The sequence below is a fragment of the Epargyreus clarus genome, unplaced genomic scaffold (genome assembly GCF_041222505.1).
Source record: "Epargyreus clarus isolate Ecla_fem2 unplaced genomic scaffold, WU_Ecla_fem_2.2 ptg000002l, whole genome shotgun sequence".
NCBI classification, from domain to species: domain Eukaryota; kingdom Metazoa; phylum Arthropoda; class Insecta; order Lepidoptera; family Hesperiidae; genus Epargyreus; species Epargyreus clarus.
In genome coordinates, this window is record NW_027332210.1 from 5,279,851 (window position 1) to 5,295,700 (window position 15,850).

General features: G+C 43.3%; 1 protein-coding gene across 3 annotated transcripts in view; it reads left to right on the forward strand.

Annotated features, from left to right (window-relative positions):
• Positions 1-419: 419 nt before the first annotated feature.
• Positions 420-15,850, forward strand: part of LOC140746484 (ileal sodium/bile acid cotransporter) — a 38,191-nt gene continuing 22,760 nt past the window's right edge. For 2 of the 3 annotated variants that reach the window (XM_073078640.1, XM_073078654.1), the window contains exon 1: positions 2,778-2,936. The gene's annotated coding sequence lies outside the window, so the exon portion shown is untranslated. Of the gene's footprint in view, positions 699-2,777; positions 2,937-15,850 lie in introns of those variants that run through there. The other variant, XM_073078646.1, reaches the window with a different exon arrangement.

A 15,850-nucleotide genomic window follows, 5' to 3' on the forward strand; every position in this document is an offset into this window, starting at 1 on the left:
TTACAAATTAAGCACGCTTAAATAATCGAGTGACTATATTATCGAGTAACAGAGTGCCTATATTATACTGGAAATCAATACGATTTCAATCGGAGATTGATTGTGTAAGGAATCGATATGCCATATCGATAGTTCTAATAATCGTATAAGTAATCTGTGGACGTTGCTATGTTGTCCTGTCATGTGTCCAATGCAGTGTGTTTTCGCCTTATAATTTTTAAAAGAATATAAAATAAATTTATTTAGGTACATATATTTCACGGAAAAATTAAAAAAAAAATACATTATTCGATTTATAGGTTTAGGTTGTACAAAATTAGTTTTAGGGTTTAATAGGGATTATGTATCTAGATCGTAAACATTGAACGCAGCTTAAAATCAGCTGTCATCGTTACCAGACTAATGTCAAATGTGTCAAAGTCGTTTGAGGTATATCTCAAAATTATTAAATCATGTGAAAGAATTCATTTTCATGTGGTGCAAGTACTTGCGGTTTACGGTATCTGTTTAATTTGGTTTGAGCGTAGAATTAGTAAAGTGAAATGTATTAATTCCATAAAATACCTCATCTTCTTGCTAGCAGTATATGTTAATGTATAAAGAAAGTTTATATTAACTTCAAGTTATTTAAAGTGAACTTAAGTGTTACTTTTGGCGAAGAAACTATTATAATTCGCAAGACTGGTGCGGTATCTAATGTGAGTACTATAATGGTTAAAATAACTTATCGTATATCAAGGTAAGTTTTATTTATACTTTCACATTTAGTGATCTTACGTTCATCTTATTCAAAGTTTTCTTAAAAGTGGGTGATATAACCATCGTCTGTCATGAAAGTTACAAACAAGTTTATATAACTGTACAATACTTCTTGACATAAAATGGGGCTTAAAAACTGTTTCATCAATCATATGAACGCTTTTATATTTTTACACGGCCATCACATCATCCTATGTAGTCGTATTTTAAATTTTTACGTCTGCAGCAAAATTCTATCTTAAACTTTTAGTCAAAAAGTTCCAAATAAATTATCACTATTCGCCCATACCCATAGTTCAGTTTTATTTATTTGTTGAAATATTTATTCATAGATTTATTAATTAAGAATGTACAGAAACAAAATTTCAGTTTAAACGCTATAGGTTTATTTGTGTCTTATTGTGTTATTGTCTTATTGTGTCTAGTACCTAGATAAGGATACAGCATTAAAAGCACACAGAAAAAATATAGTTACTAGAAAAGATAACAAGATTAGTTCAAAATAAATATAGTGCTAAAAACGAACAATCTTTCTTACGAAAATTAAACCAATGAAGGTCAACTGAGTTTATATTGACACAAGTCACATCGCACAGCAAATTGTACATTAAAGCGGGATGAAAACATCACGGGACAACCCCCCCAAGCACCCGTCTGTCCCTCTCTTGTCCATGTGTACATAGCTGCATTAGTGTACTCTTTCTGTTGCTATGGAGTATGGGCTCGAACACAAAACTGCGATGCGACGCGATGCGAATTCGCAACGCAGAAAATTGCGATGCGAATTGCTGCGATGCGATATCGTGCGGCGTAGCGTCTCTCAGGGTGACCAACAACAACAACCACTGTGCGATGCGAATCAATTCGCAAGTTCTTGCGATGCGTCGAGGGAGCTCGCAGATTTTTGCGATGCGACGTCGCATCGCAGTTTTGTGTACGAACCCTATATGCTTGTAGTTGTGTTCGTCCGCATTAGCTCGCTGAATACACCTGTATGCAACAACTTTAGAGCGCACTACAAGTTTTTGCGTGGACTATACCTCTGGTTAATAAATATGTTGTAAAGATGGTTTAGTATATAAAACTGTATAAAGCAAAAACGTTATGAGTTATCCTTATATGAATTTGATAAAATAAGAGACATTATCAATATTTTCATTTTCATTTAAATCCTTCTACCCACTTCACACTGAGACTTCTTAGCATTACAAATTTAGAACAAATTATGCCCAATTGGGAATAAGTCTAATCCTGATAACACTAATGTATTGCCACCCCAGAGGAATAAGTTAGAATGCCTCAGAAAAATACGTCAACATTTTTTTTTCGTATATTAATTTAATGGATAGGCATGCGTTTGGCCTCAATCTTGCCTGATGGTAAGCGTTGATGAAGCCTAAGATGTGCCACACTTGCCTAGACGTAGCCTATTCACTCTTGATTTGAAGACCTCTAAATTATATTTATCGGGTAACAGAAGTTGGTAAGATTACTACACAGTTCAAATCAGAACAAAGCGCTGCTGTGTCTACTGTTTGTGTGTATTATTAGATAGAAAAAGGTTTTCGGTGGTGCCTCCAAATTGAAACTACATAGGGTCCAGCACCGTCAACATCAAAGTTTTATTATTTTATTGTTAATGATGAGTTACTTTGAGCGAAGTTTGTTGTTTTCTATTTACTGCATTTTTAATAGACCATTAATTTTACGGAAATAACCCGAATGCTTAATAGTACAGCCTATTTTGTGACATACACTCACAGGGCTATGTTAGTCACAGTGATTAACCTCATGGGTTTTGAAACAAAACAATAATTCTATGTCGGTAACGGATGCGAAAGAAAATCCGCAGACCACAATTCTGTACGACTAAGTAGCCGCCGTGTTCCCGTAGTTTTCCAGAATCTCCAAGGTACATTTATCTTGCCTATTCCAAGATTTCTGGAACCTCAGGGTTTATTTAGCGGATCGCCAAACCGGATCATGGTTAACCAGTGTCACTAACGTTTCGTCAGATCGCCCAGTGAATGAATGATCCTTCGCGATTCAGTTCAGTTGCAATGCCTAGCGGCGTGCGGTTGTGCCTACGCTGTCCCGCGGTTTAAAATACGCGCGATACCTTGTTTTGTGGAACTTTCACTTTTCTTGTTTTATTGCATCACATCGGTGGGAATCTGGTGAGCCTAACATGTGATACTAATGCCTAATACTGATTAGATAGTTACCTGTTGAATTGAATGATTGCTCGGTTCTTTCATACTCGTACATATACAATACGCGGTCCCCAATGTTCAATGATTGCACGTGCAAATCATTTTAATTTGGCGTCGTATTTTATAATTTTGTTTGTTTTCATTGCAATTCTACTTCTACTTATCAGTAGGTACCTACTTCATTACGAAAATATTATCAAACTAGCTGACCCGGCAAACTTTGTACCGCCTCAAAATCTATTTATCAAATATATTTCATATAAAATATAACCTGTTACTCGTGGAAAATGTAGCTTTCGAATGGTGAAAGATTTTTTAAAATCGGTCCAGTAGTTTTTGAGCCTATTCATTACAATCAAACAAACAAACAAAGTTTTCCTCTTTATTATATTAGTGTAGATTAAGTATATTTGATAACTTCAAGCACAAAAACAATATGAACGTAATATACATTGCAATTATGTATCTATTAATACAAAGTACATTTTGGTTGTACATTACATTCGAGTTAAAAATTTCACGAACATTAAAATGTCTTTGACCGTGTGATGTTGTACACTCAAGGCAAACTACTTAATTTTGATCTGAACTTTTTGCGCAATGTCTATAAAAAATAAAGGAATTCAATCAGCATTTTGGTGTTAACATGAACGAAAAACGTAAAACATTTTGTTCAATATTTCGTAACACTATGTAATAGTATGTTGCGTACCATTTCCTGTAAAGTATCTTTCCGTGAAAATTCCGTCAAGATTGGTTGCCCCCGTTTTCCTTCTGTCCCCCGTTTCCCCGTAAAGAATATTGTAATTCAAAAACGCTATAGAGGATAAACAGCTATAATTTGAGCTTAGAAAAATAGCTGTTATTTTAAAAAGCGCTGCTATTTTCATTTTCTCCATAATATGTATTATTTTTATCACTATGTTTTCAATGAATTAAAAACACTTTTCCGTGATCAAAAGAAACAACCTTTGAACTAATTTTTGTAAGACGGCAATGTTTAATAGTTTTTAATACACCTTACAATTATTTTACCGACATTAATTACAGTAGGTAAAGTTAACTTCTTGCTTCATCCGGTTATTATTGCAAGTATTGCATCGAGGCCATCCAGTAGGTACTCTATCTTGTTTATTTATAAAATAACATACGACATTGCTGATATTATAAAAATATTTCATTACTTACCAGAGATACATAATATTATTACTAAATGCGACGCGAAAAAAAGCAATGAAAAGGATCAATTATGTGTATTTGTCATCCTTTCAACCCGAAGAGATGAAATTATTATTATAAGTTTCCATTAAACATATATTATAGTAAAAAAGAAGAAAACATTGTACTACTTCAATTAAGTAAGTAGTACTTAAACACCCGTACAAACAAATACGAATCAATAACAAGATATTAATTACCACAAAATAAAAACTATTAAAATATTTTGTGATATTACTCAAATGACGATCTTATCTTTAACTAGCAATTTCTTCCATGTAACCTTTGATTTTTTTGACAAAAAAGAAACATTAGTTCGCACAAAGTTTATTACACAAAATTACTAAATGCAATCATCTAAGTATTGCGAAAATTGTTACGAGATTTTCTCACGATATGACATACAAGTACGCTTTATAATACGTGACTTTCGTCACATCACATGACTACTCCTAAAGTAGCTCGGCACGGTAACATCAGGGTTATACGTAAAGACGAAGCAACGCCATGAATGTATCACCTGCGACTGCGTTCGGCACTGCGATTTGGAGCCGTGCACATACCCCACACGCGCATTGCGACGCGCCGGCGCAGCCCGGCTACTTTTTGGCCGCCCCAACACCCACCCTTTCATGGAAAAGGGGCCCGGTGTTGGGACGAACCTCGCTAAAAAATCAGCTGCGACATAAAGGCGGTGGCAAGAAAACCGAAGTACCCTCAAGATGGACCCTGAAGAGGGAGACGGGGGGGGCGAGCGAGACAGAAGACGTTTTTCTCGCCCTACCCCCGCCCAGGAAGCAGGAAGGGGAGAGGGTAGTGGAGAGCGAGACGAAAGATGTCTTTCTCGCCCTACCCTCAACCCGGCTGCACAAGAGGGAGAGAGGAGATTGAAGAGAAGGACGGCTGCGGAAGCGTCCAAAATCCCAAGACAAGTGGTGACAAGGGATATATTCACCCAAAGGATCACCCCGATCAATATCGAAGACAGAAGTGCGGATCCAGGACACCACTCGCGAATCTTCGGCAACCCCATGACGGGCAGACCCCAAGAACCTCCGAGGAGGCCCACTAAGGTCCCGCGCCAACCATCCACCTCGCCGGAGAGTGTACAGCTGCCGGCGAAGGTGCAGCGCGTGGAGGACGAGGAGGACAGCTCCGAACCTCAAACGCCAAACTCATCGTCCGAATACGAAGATAGTAAGGAGGAGGAAGTCGCGGGAACTGGTGCGACGGTTGCTGCTGCTGCGGTGAGTCTGCCAGTTAGACATAGGTCTCCCCCGCGTTCCCCTACCCCCCCATCTCTTTCCACAGGGACCGCGGCCATGGACGCCGGGCTGGACTCGACGTCGTACGCCGCACTGGCATCGACGCCGTCGCCGGCGCCCAGGGCCGCGACCCCACCAATCCGTCCACCCACGCCCCTCGCTCCTGCATCTCCGGTTGCAGAGTCTTCGCGACTGGGTTCGTTTTCTGAACCTCAGCCAGGGACGTCTTATGCCGCGGTGCTGACTGCGCCTGCATCGCCGCGCCCAATTCAGCCGACACCAACTAGATCATCCCAACCTGCGCAAGGTATTCCCCCAAAACAGGGCTCGAGTGCTGCAGCAGCCGGAAGGACGTACCCGCCCCTGGTGGTGGAGCGGATGCCCAACTGGCCCACGCACTTCGCCGCGTTGCGGGACAAACTGGGTCACGCGCCACACGCACGACCCTTCGGGCAGGGCATACGCTTTATGCCTCAGGCGGCCGATGAATTCCGGGTAATCCAAAGGTACCTAACGGACCTGTCCGCCACGGAACCAGGACTCTCCTGGTTCTGTTATACTCCGCAGGATGACCGCCCCACTAAGGTGGCAGTCAAAGGCCTGCCGAGTATGACAGACCCGGAGGCTGTCAGCGAAGCCCTCAAACGGCTTGGATTCCCGGCACGATTCGCCCGCCACATACCACCGAGGAGGGGCAAGCCCGGCTGCGTGTTCTACGTGCAGCTGGACCGGATGGCCGAAGCAGAGCTCGCGCGCCTTTACGGGGTAAGCGAGCTCTTGTTTATGCCGGGGGTCATCATTGAGGCGTGGAGGGGTCGTTTCGGCCCCCCCCAGTGCCACCGCTGCCAAGCAGTGGGGCACTCCTCAGTGAATTGCCACCGGCCGGCCAGATGCGTCCGCTGCGCGGGAGACCACGTAGTCGGGGACTGCCCGGAGCCGAGAGACGCGACCCCAAAGTGCGCCAACTGTCGCGGGACGCACACGGCCAATAACAGGTCGTGTGCGTACCTGAAGAAGATGGCGCGCGTGAGGGGAATGAACGTCCCTCCACCCCGCCCGCCCGTCCCAACACCATCTGCACGCAGGCCATCCGCGACCGCCGCCAGGGAACCGGTACCCCAGCGAGTCGTGGAGGAGTTTGCGCCCACCGAGGGCGCATCGCTCATGGCGCCGGCCAACCTCCCTGCTCCGCGCGGCACGAGGGCGCAGGGCAGTAGGAGGAAGGCCAAAAGGCACCAGCAGAGGACCGCCCAGCAAGTGGAAACACAGGTTGAGCGGCCTCTGCTGAATAAACCGAAAGCGGTTCGACAACCGCGCCCTCCGGTGGTTAGCGCACAGTCCGCTGTCCCACCGGCACAGACTCCGGCAGAACACCAGCCACCTCCTCCAGCGCCGACTCCAGCCCCGGTTGCTGCACAGGCGGCTCCCTCCCGTAAAGGGAAAGGTAAGGGCAAGGGCAAACAGTCGCAGCGGGAACCGGAAGTCCCCACGGCCCCTCCGAGCCCCACTCCTCGCCCACGGTCGGTTTACCTTCCGACCCCTGCTCCTCGCCCACTACAGGCTCTGGGGATAAATACGCCGGCCGATGAACTGGTGGAGGCAATCGCCGCCATCAGCGAGGCCATTGCGCGGTACCCAGAGCTTGTGGGGGCGATTAAAAGTGTGATCTCGAACGCTCTCGGGTTCCAATATGGCAGTACAACTTAGGCTGCTGTATTGGAACCCGGGAGGCAACCTCCCCCTACACCAACACGGGCTCAGGCGTCTCGTCCAGGAGCAGGACGTTCACGTGGTGCTCCTGGGCGAGACGAAGCTGCGCCCGGCCCAAGACTTCCGGATTCCCAACTACACCGTGTACCGCCGCGACGAAATATCGCCGAAAGGCATAGCCTATCGAGGCACCGCCATAGCGGTTCGTCGCGATGTGGTACACGACGTACTACCGCTCCCGCCGTTCACTCACACCCGTTCCATTGGGGCGGTGGTGAGTGCGGCGGGCCAGGAGCTGCGGCTGTTTGCAGCCTATAGACCGCCTGGACCCCTCTTTGACCCGCAGGACATCCATACCATCCTGGACGATGGTGCTGCGACCTTACTGACCGGCGACCTCAATGCCAAACATAAGGCTTGGGGATCCAGAATCGCCAACCAGGTGGGACGCAAGCTGTACGAAGACTCTGAGACGAATGGCTATGAGGTGATTGGGCCAGAATCACCTACGCACATTCCCTCGGACGAGTCCCATCGTCCCGATGTCCTGGACATAGTGCTCCACAGGGGTCTCCGTTGTCCCGTCCATGTGGAGGTGCTGTATGATCTGGACACTCAGCACCTCCCCATACTCATCACGCTTGGCCTAGGGGCCGATTCAGTGGCATTCCAGCGCCAGTCTCGAAGGGTGGACTGGGGAGCTTTTCAAGCCACCATGGGTGGCGTTAAACTCACCCATCCGCTGCACACGCCGGAGGGGGTGGAAGCGGCGGCCAGCGCCTTCTCGGCCTCAGTCCGGGAGGCGCTGGACGCAGCAACCACCCTCACACCGAAGACGCACAGACGCGCGCGGCTCCCAGCCCACCTGGAGAGGAAACTGGCATACAAACGTTTACTACGCCGTCTATGGGCGCGCACCCGCTGCCCCCGGGTCAAGCGTGACCTCAATGCCGTGGCGGAGGAGTTGACTGCTGAGATGGCGGAGTACCGTGGAGCCACCTGGGAGGCGAGAGTCGACCAGGCTGGCGAACACGAGACCTCACTCTTTCATCTCAGCAGGCAGCTCACCCGAGCCAAAGCACCCGTCTGCCCACTTCTAAATGGGGCGGGCAGGCGGTGCTACGCACCAAAGGACAGGGCGGAGATCCATGCGGAGCATCTAGAAGAGCAATTCTCTCCTCATCCCGCATCCGCCGCCGTCGCCGAACACCACGAGATCGTGGAGGCGTGGGTAGAGGACTTCCTCGGGCGCCCGACACCGCCACCCCAGGGCTTGGAGTTCATCTCCCCCTCGGAGACGCGGAAGGTCGCCTTGCGCCTACCGAAGCGCAAGGCGCCAGGCCCCGATGGTGTGCCGAATATGGCGTTGGCAATGCTGCCAAGAGGAGCTCTAGTCACTATGACTAGGCTCTTCAACGGCATACTTCGCACGGGCTACTTCCCTTCCATCTGGAAGTTGGGGAAGGTGATAGTTCTCCCGAAGCCGGGGAAAGACCGCCGTCTCCCGGCTAGCTACCGTCCCATCACGCTATTACCCACCATAGCGAAGTTGTTCGAGAGGCTGGCGCTGAAGCGACTGCAACCGTCACTTGTTTTAAGGGACGAGCAGTTCGGCTTCCGCGCCGGTCACTCGACTACGCTTCAGCTTACACGGGTGATCCACCACCTTACAAGTGAGGCCAACTACGGACGACACACGGTCGGCGTCTTTCTCGATATCGAGAAGGCGTTCGACCGCGTATGGCATCCTGGTCTCGTTTTTAAGTTGTTGGAGTCGCCCGTGCCGGCTTTGCTGGTGCGGTTAATAGCGTCGTTCTTAGATGGGCGGCAGTTCTATGTATCGGTAGAGAACGTCGCCTCAGACCCCCGCCCAATACGTGCGGGCGTGCCGCAAGGCAGCTGCCTCTCGCCACTACTCTACGCACTCTACACAAACGACATTCCCACCCTCGAAGGTCACCTCGAGGAATGGGAAAGGGACGTGGAACTCGCGTTGTTCGCGGACGACAGCGCGTACTTCGCGTCCTCTCGTGATCCTGTGCTAGCAACACGCAGGATGCAGCGCTTGCTGGACCTGCTCCCAGAGTGGCTGGACAAGTGGCGTATGGCCGTCAACGTCGGTAAGACGGTCGCGACACTTTTCAGCCGCAGGCGTACTATGCCGCCGCCGCTACGTTTCCGTGATCGGGAAGTAGCTTGGCAGCCCACAGTTAGGTACTTGGGATGTCACATTGATCGCTCGCTGCACATGAAGCCCCAGGTGGACCACGCGATCCGACAGGCCCGTGCTGCACGAGCGATGCTCCGACCAGTGCTGGCATCCCATCTACCGACCCGCACTAAACTAAGGGTGTACAAGTTGTACGTCCGATCACGCCTAACTTACGCGGCACCAGCATGGTACGCTCTGGTGTCAGAGTCCAACCGCAAGCGTATCCGTTCCGTGCAGAGCCAGGCCCTAAGAACGATCGTGGGGGCGGGCCGCTATGTTCGGAACGACGTGTTGGAGCGCGACCTCAAGGTTCCGACCGTGGACAGGTTTGTGGCCAGGTTGGCGCATCGTATGTACGCATGCGCCGACAATGGGCCACATGCCCATCTGAGAGGTTTCGCGCCCCTTCACGCTCGACCCCCCGACGGTCGCCCGCTCCCTCGTGAACTCGAGGGGCAGGTGTCCTCCGACCATCTGGAGGACTGAAAATCTGCACACGCAGCCTAGCACAGGTCACGTTAGGACCGACAGCTGCACCGCTGCCTCACGGCAGCCTACAACACCGGTGGGCAGTGTACCCACTGAGGAGATTGCCCGGGCAAGGAGGGATCCCTCGAGGCCCGCAGACCCTGCGCCAAGCGGCGAAGTCACGCCGCGGCATAGGACGACCGCTTTCGTTTCGTTCGTTCGAATGTATCATACAAGTCTGCCATAGCTTCACTTGGTCGTATGATAATCTAGAATAATGCAGATTAGTAATATTTTAGATATTTCAAAAACTCACTTGTTTACTTCCCTAGCCGTAACATAATTACAAATGATAGTACTTTTCCTTTCATTTATCTAATTGGGGCTATCCTTATTATGATTACTTCGATCAAAGATCTAGACCTGTTGATTCACTAGAGTAGAGATCTAATTTGATGATCAGGTCAGGTCGTCTAATTCAGTTATCTGAAATCTGAATGATCTCTACAAGTGAATGCAAAGAAAAATGTAAGTGTATTAATGTGTATATAAACTCTTTCGTTTTCTTCTAATGAAAGCTTCTAAAGCCAAATCATTTGATACCCATATCATGGGGGAGCATAAACAATTGATCCACCATCTTATGGAATCCGCCATATTGGAATTAGAACGACGTCACTAAGCTAGTCATGCAATGTTGAAGTTGAAGTAAATCAAATCTCAGCTCTTCAGTGCAAGACTTGAATCTCACAGACTGCATACATGCGAAGTAACAAGACAAGTTAAAAAATATATTCTTGTAATTATACTGTACGTTACACATGCACATGACGTAGGAAGCAGTATTATAAGTACTCGGACTCTGTAATAGCGGAAGTGAGAATTCTATGGACCTAACGATGTAATATAAAAGATGTTTAGATTGAGTTGTCCTTTGTATTACTTAGAAGGCTCAACACGTGTGACTTAGTATGAGGTCCTCTAACGTACTTGGAGGTACTTGGCTTGAAAGAAAAGTGATAGGTATATAACTATATACTGTAGTCTGTTTTATTAACACTTTTAAAACGGATGATTTCTTACTTATATATTTCAAAAGAATTCAAAATTACTTAGTATTATTGTTTTTAGATTAACTTGCTTCCCTTCGAGTTTTTTATATTGAATCTTCCTTATAAAAGTTTATATTAATTAAGTATGGTTTGAGGTTTGGCTACACCATTTTAGCAACGCGAAACGAACTTTCCGCCTAATATTAGAACTATGGAAATTCCATTTATTTGTAGTATACATATAAGATAAATATTTATATGTTTTGTGCAAAGTACGGTTCTGAATCACTAAACCATGCAACATCGGAATGTAATGCGACTCGCCAATTCAATGCAGGGTGTGTAAAGGCCATTGGGTTCTCATTCTATACAAACCGTATACATGAGAGTTGAATGTAGTTTGGTTTGAAAAGAGAACGTCAACTATAAAGTACTGGATATCAATGAAACGATATAAGTTAAGTACAACAGTTGAATTTACGATTGCCAACCTAACTATAATATAGGGTAATCTTTTTGGTACCATGGGCATAATAGTAGCTACATTATTGCGGGAAAAAACATGACATACATATAACTGAAAATTTGACGATTATGACAGTGACGCCATCTGTCGAAAATTGGTCGTACCTACTCAGAAACCTTCGTGGTCTCACTCACAACTTTGCTAAGGGACATACAAACGAACACTCATTTTTATATTATATAGATGAATTGTCTGGATATCATGAAGTTACCCGAGCGAGAAATAACGTTCTAGGAAGGCCCGCGGGCCGCAAGGAGAGGTTCCAAGGATCCGCGGTCTGCATGGAGAGGATGGCGAGAAATAACTTGATCCTTCGATGAAATTTTGGCAACCCTAGTTTAGTTGTATGTTATTTTGTATGGCCTTTAAAGGTCCAAGTGACTTATATGTTATATGGCCTTTGAAATTCGGTCAAAGTGATTAATTATGATAATCAACATGTACTGTAGGTTACACTATAACATTACTACAAATAATAATCCACTAGCTACTTACGTGTAGGTACGGCGAAGGTTAAAAATATCAAAAGATAGTTAACGTTGGTAGAACTATTCTTAGTTTATTTGGGGTCTCATTATAGTTGTAGCTATGTTGTTTCTTGAACAGTATAGTATAGCTGCTATAGTATAGTATGCTATAGTATAGCTGCTATAGTATAGTATGCTATAGTATAGCAGATATATTAGTAAAGGGCGTTCTAAGTCCTAACTTTTGTAAGAATCTTAGTTTAATATCCCGATAAAGAAACCTACTTTTACGTTTTCTAACCAACAAAAAACTTAACACGGTAAATCGTTAGCATCATTAAAATCTACTTTAAGTTTCAACGGCTCATGATATTCTTCAAGAACGAATTGTAAAATCAAGCCCGATCTACTGAATATTTTATCGCCTATAAAGGTTAATGTCTAGAATGCTTGGTTAAGTAATTTTAGTTCACTATTATCTATTGTTGTTTTTCTTCCAATGTTAGGTAATGCTTGTAAGTAGTTTTTGCAATATAAATGAGGTTCCCAATCGAATTCTTATTATGTCAGCCAATCAACTCATTACGTAAGTACTTAAACAAGACATTTTATTTGGTTTAAGTATTTTTAATTTAGTTTAAACATTGTAAAGTGAGTGATTGAAAAAAAATACCACGCTTTCATTAGCTTGACCTGTATGTATGTATGTAACGGAATGTTTGTACTAAATCTTTACCCACTTTGAACGGTCCAATTAATTCAAAATTTTGAACACTTGTCTAAAACATCGGTTCTTCTTTATCGGACAATAAATGATTTTAATATTTTTTCCCATTCCCCTTATCCGGATTTTTAATATTAACGATTTCTTAAGCGATTTTAGCGTGGTTTTTAGTTTTGAAACTATAGTTATTTTGTAATAAATGAGCGTGTAGATCACCTAATATTTATTAGCCACTTTTATTCGCATCTGTTCTAGCTACAACTGGATATTCAGATAGGATCTAGACTTTACCCTGGATGGATTACTAACTCTAAGGGCTAATTTGGAACACCTTAGTGGCTGACTTTTCATTATGTAGAATAAATTAACCTCATTATATTACTGCATGAGCCTATTCAGGTCTACTTCTGGATATGGCCTCAAGTAATTGGCGCCACTGCAATCGATCCTGTAATATACCTATTTAAGTTATCGATCGAACCTTGGACACAAAACATAGTCGCCACTATATTAAGTGGTAGAATCAAGGTGGTAGAACCCTACGTGGTTCGATTCCGGCGGCACCACCGCCACACCTATTTCTGCCTCATAACAGCAGTGTTAAACGCTGCTGTGTTTTGGTTTTAAGGGTGTGGTAAGGGGGGCACAGTTTTCCGAGGCGTTCAAGCTTAGTCCTTAGGAGTAACGGCGCATCTGTGGCCGACCTCAGGTAGAAATATCTAATCCTATCTGGGGTTGATTACAGATGTCCATGAGCGGCAGTAGCCACTTCCCATCAGGTGGACTGCATGCTCGTCTGCTACTCCTATATTATAAAAAAATGTATAGAAACTTCCTTTTCCTACGGTTATCGACCCTCCGAGCCGAACAACATGGCCGATCCATTTCTAGTTCAATTTACGAATTCTAAACATATAGGTACCTACCTAATGTCAAAAATATTCAACAGCTTTTTCATTTAACCACAACTTATTTTAAGGAAATGAAAATTAAAATTTAACTATACAGGTAGGTACTTCACAATGTTTTTACTTGTATGAGTCTACATATACTATAGCTAGTAAAGCGCATGGCATTTGCAAAGCAAATAGCAAACCGGTTATATTTATCACGGGTTAATTAAGTTTCGCAATGTTACTACATCCTTCTGTTTACGATATTTAAATGGTATACGTTTCTTTACGATCTTGATTCCTTGTCGTCAACTTTCCGTACCTATTACTGGGGTCTTCAAGCTAAGGAAAAGTTTAGGCTATAGTCCATATTGGCTAATTGCAAACTTAAAACTTGTCAGAACTCACGAAGAATTTTCCTTCCGTCTCCGCACATTTTATAGTCTCCGCACATATATATATTTTTGTTGTGATAACAGTTATCTTTTACCTTCATTTTCATTATCTACGCTTGCATGTTTTTCAAAACAAAAAAACAGTTATGTCACGTCTGCGAGCGGTGGAAAAACGGTCTGTAAGTTCTCCCGTACACTTCTTGGTTTTGCAATAGATTCATTCATACATTATTTATATCAATTCCCGAAATTATTTGTTAAATTAACATAATAGATTGATAAATGTATATTTTATAAAATCTTCATTTTCAATATTGAAAGTCGTGTAAAATACGTCAATGTACTTAAAGCGCCTGCAACCCTAATTTTAGTATTCAATTATATTATCTATAGGGAGATAGGGTGATAAGAGTAAAGTACCGTGGATAGGGGTCTGGTCAAAAGGTTAAATATGTCCAATAACAATCAATAGCATATAACTTGAGAATGAATTCATAAAGAAAAAATGATTTTCCTGTTCAGTAGGTACGCACATACTTATAATGTATATGTGCATATGTTATTTGCTCATACAAGCGTAAATGATGGAATATGCATTGTTTGTATAAATTTATCAGTATCTTCTTGGAGCCGTGCGTCACATCAGGTCAAGCGGAAAGTCAGTGTTGTACAAGAATACTGCAATCAGATTAATTACCAATTAATTTATATTGATTCAAGGTTTTCATGCATTATATGTACTCTTAAACTTCAAGGATTGTGCCATAAATACTCATGGGAGCTATTGTTTCCTCATGTTCCCTACAAAGTTATTTAGAATGTCTATGTTCATGTATTTTTTATTTTTATCTATTACCTAATTGTCTATTACTTAAATCTATAGTGTCATATGTTGTCTATGTGTCGTTGTGAAAAAGAATACATCGTATGAGTGAAGCGATCGATAATTCAATTATAAAAATGTAATTATATCTTCGTTAAATCTCCCGTAAAAATCGGTAAGCCGTTCCTAAAATTACCAAAACCAATAGACTAAAATGTAATTATTTTGAAAATACAAGCATAATGTGTAACTATTTGTCTTGGATATATTTTTGTATTTAAAAAATGTTTGTTTAGTATTCCTGTAATCTAATTTAACACTAAAAACACACAACACTTAATTGAAGCTGTAATTAAAAAATATTAAGTGACTAAGAATACTGGGCAATTCCCAATTCCATATTATGACGTCACAAAGCGAAATCTCAAGTGGCGTCACGTAGACCACGTAATATTATGGCCAGTCGGATTTACATAACAACGGGACCTATAGTAGCTTTAAGAGCAGATTTATGCTCGATTTCACCGAAACCTGTTATTTTCGATTATGCAAGGTTCAAGCTTTTATTCGAATAAGCTTTGTTATTCTTCGGGCTATTTTGGAAGCTTTAAAAGATCAAGAAATAAAGAAAGAAAACCAATTTTATTTAAAACGAAAACTCAAAATTACACATATTTTTATGAAACTTATGCCTTACGTATAAAGACGTATGTGCCAGAATTCAAAACAATTGTACAATTTGGCGTTTTAACATCTGTGTATTGTTTAATGATAATTGTGTGACCTTTACAACTCTACAGTTTCATCAGATATATTAACGTCTAAAAAACTGAGTCATAAATATATCATTCAATAGCTTGTAAGCGTAACATAGTCGTATTGTATGCGCACCGCAATTTTGTATACATTTATACAAAGAATACAAATCAGCGCGCCCGCCGTCTCTATGTTTCATAATGTATCATAATGTTCCCTCCCTAAATGTATCATAATGCTCGATTTTCTGCTGTTTTGCGAAAATACTGTCTGCTTGATCTTCTTAAAGTCTTCATTCCAACCGAAATAAATCTTGCGCCAAATTAGGATGCCCTTATTCGAAGACTCTTTAGACTGTAATTGGTACAG